Below are 3177 nucleotides of genomic sequence, written 5' to 3' on the forward strand. Positions count from 1 at the left end.
CTTGTGGGTAGGTAGCTTTGCCACTACTTGGGAAGTCTTGGACATTAAGAGGGACATCAGGAGTACTGTGATTGGTACACGTGTTCCCATGGTGACTCATGATGTACTCAGTCAATAAGGGGTGTTCTCATAGCTAGCCTCTGACCTTAGAAGGTCACTATCTTCCTTTTTGTGAGTGTTTGAGTACCATGTCAGGTGTAAATCTTACTTGCTTCTCAAGGCAGTCACGCCTTCAGCACTGATCAAGGCAAAATCTCTTAGCCATCACCTACTCTCCCTTGCCTCACAGCTGCTCCACGTGTGGAGTCTAGATTCAATCGCTTACGCATTCTCCATGCCTTAGTGGGGGTAATGTATAATGCCTATCAGTTTTAGTAATCTCCTTTTTCCTAGTAATAGATTACAATTGGGCTCTTATCAAGTTAACAATATGATTTTTTCCGCTCTTGTCTTTCTCGGAAATCGATTCTAAACTTGCAGTTTTAACTGCAGCAGTAGTCCAATACTTCATGTTGACCTTCAAAAGCACTGTAAATCGTTACTCACGAATCTTCTCATCAAAGTGCAAGGTTTTTGGTTCCAGTAGTATAAGAGAATTGCAATTTTTTTTTTTTTTAAACATGAAACAGTAAGAAAATCATTCATTTACCAGAATTAACAAGAGCGGAGTGGATTTGTAATCAAGTCGGGCATTCTGTGATGTTTTTGGTATGAATTTCAATGCTTTACTCGTTGATTGATCTGACTTTCATTTAGAAAACTCCTATGATTACTTGTTGATTTTGTTTTTTTGTTTTTTAATGTGACATAAATAGTCAGCAATTGAGATAGCCACAGAACCTAAAGCTATCATGCAACAATCACAAGATTCACCTGTAGAATCTTTGGCTCCGAAATCAGAACATGGAGAGAAAAAAAAAGGTACGAGTTCTTTAGTTTCAGCCTACGCAATTTCATCCCTTTCTTGATAGATTTAATTATATTTTATTTAATCTGTTTTTCGCAGCAGAGGTTACTAGGCATTATTTCAGGATTAATCTAGAGGACCCCGTTATGATTTTCTTTTTGAAGAACTTCAAAATACTAAGCTTGATCTAAATAGGGTTGCTTACGAGTACGACCTTGATGAATCAAGAAAACCAAAGATCAGTCCAAGAAATTGTCCTTATACACTTTCTGTACTTCGTTTTATATATTAAGAGTTGAGTACACCGCTTTCCTGATTCTTTCTATCTCTCTCCATCTATTGTTTGTTCACAATATTATGTCTTGCTATTCTTGGTCATGATATTGATGTGATTCCTTGGTTTATATTACCTTTATTGTTGGCTGCTGTATAAAATCTCCCTTCATTCCCTTCCTTTTATCACTTGTAGCAAAACTTAAGGCATTTTTTTGTATTGCTTTTTGTTTATTATGTTTTCTAAGATTATTGTTGAATTTATCCGGGTCATGAAATTGATTTTTCCTACATTGGACTTTCTTGTCTCGCTGCAGATTGACTTGAGGCATTAATCTATTTTTGTGTTTTATTATAGTCCTCGAATACGCTTGGCTGATACTGATTAATATGTTAAGAATCATAGATCATGTAGTTGATTCCATTGACATGAGTCTGTTTGAGACTGTATTGTTTTATAAGTATTTGTGAATGTATTGTTGAGGAAGACAAAACAAACCCTTTTTTCTTAAAGCAAGCCAAGTTGATGTTGAATGTCTTCAACCACGTACTATATGATGCCTTTCTTATCATTTGGAAAGTGAGTTGCACCATTTTTAAGTGGAAATTTTCCTTGCTTTATCTCCTCTGAAAGAATTGTTGTAATTTCCTGTCCTAGAAGGTAAAGTAGAGCTGTGTGTGGAATTCATTTGCTTGCATAAGTTACTTTTAAGATTCAACTCCCATTATGATAAAATCTGACTTCTTCTTTTCTTTTATATATATTTTTCCTTTTGCCACAGGATAATAGCTACAACATTAAGATTTGAGGTTTTCTTTACTTTCATGTTTTATGATTTTAGGTCCAACTTCTTCACTTGCTTTCAAATTGAGGGTTCAGAGGGTGTACAGTTCCTTCTTAGGGTGGTTAACCCTCTTTTTTATTGATTTCATCAGCCTTCATTAACAAGCACCCTTCCCTAATATTCTCTCCCAACAGTTTTGAACTTTTTAAGTTTTGATTCTTGTAGGTTTGAATAGTTTAAACAGAATCTAAGACCCCATCTTTCATTACTACCACAATATCCTCTTTCTTTTTCCCCTGAAAGCTTGGTGTTTTGCAACCCAAACTCCCCAAATTTTCTAAGTTTTGCATTTGATTCTTTTAGTTCTATAAAATTTGATATAGAATATAAAATGTTCTCTATTTTTAGGGTTCTTTTGTAGTGTTTGGGTTACGAGGTGTATTTAACCTGACCTGACTTTGATAAATATAAAGATGTATAAATATATGCATTCTCTTGATATTTTGATTATTTCCATTAAAATGATATACTCTTCTTGACTTTGATGTGGGTTGGATTGGATTAATTACAGATATATTGAGAAGTCATGATCCTCGTGGGCTGAAAATATGGTATTGTAAAAGGTGAAGGTGAAGAAGAAGAAGCAGAAGATGGAAATGAAGACAAATGAGTGTGAAGATGAAGGTGTATCATCTTTAGGCGATATTGAATATAACAATGCAGATATGTTTGGGGATGAAAACGATAGTGAATACGACGATGATAATGAAGAATTCAAACCAGATGAAGTTGACTCTCTATATCTTGCTTAGAACCTTAGCCTTATAGGTGATAAACATGCTCTTGAAGTATTGTGCTCAATGTTGCAATTTTGAATTCACTATGGATGCAGTCGGTTGGTTTTATTTATCTAATACTTCTTACTAATTATAGGATTAAGAATTTTATGTAAATAGTTATAACTTTTCTCCATCTAAATATTTGAGAATGCACAGGATGCAATTTGCAATTTGGGTTATTTTTTATTAAAAATATATTTTTAATTTTTTTTGTTAAAGTAAAATAACTTATTGATTGACTTCTTTTGTAAAATTGTTTTTGGAGAAATGAGTTCAAGCACTGAAATTCTCTCTAATGGATGAGTTGATTATTAGTGTGGACAATGACTAGATGATCAGTTCTACAATTACAGCTCAACTTTAAGAAGGACGC

The 3177-nt window shown here is 33.9% G+C and overlaps 1 long non-coding RNA gene across 2 annotated transcripts; it reads left to right on the plus strand.

Annotated features, from left to right (window-relative positions):
• The first annotated feature begins 200 nt into the window (after positions 1-200).
• Positions 201-2974, plus strand: LOC136069203 (uncharacterized). 2 transcript variants are annotated; one of them, XR_010630445.1, is made up of 4 exons: positions 201-708; positions 816-921; positions 1007-1201; positions 2537-2974. It is a non-coding gene; the product is annotated as an uncharacterized LOC136069203 (long non-coding RNA). The 2 variants fall into 2 exon arrangements; XR_010630444.1 differs by having other exon boundaries at positions 204-708; positions 1010-1201.
• Positions 2975-3177: the final 203 nt, after the last annotated feature.

Source organism: Quercus suber, unplaced genomic scaffold (genome assembly GCF_002906115.3).
Source record: "Quercus suber isolate HL8 unplaced genomic scaffold, Cork oak 2.0 scaffold_156, whole genome shotgun sequence".
In the NCBI taxonomy this organism is placed as follows: Eukaryota; Viridiplantae; Streptophyta; class Magnoliopsida; order Fagales; family Fagaceae; genus Quercus; species Quercus suber.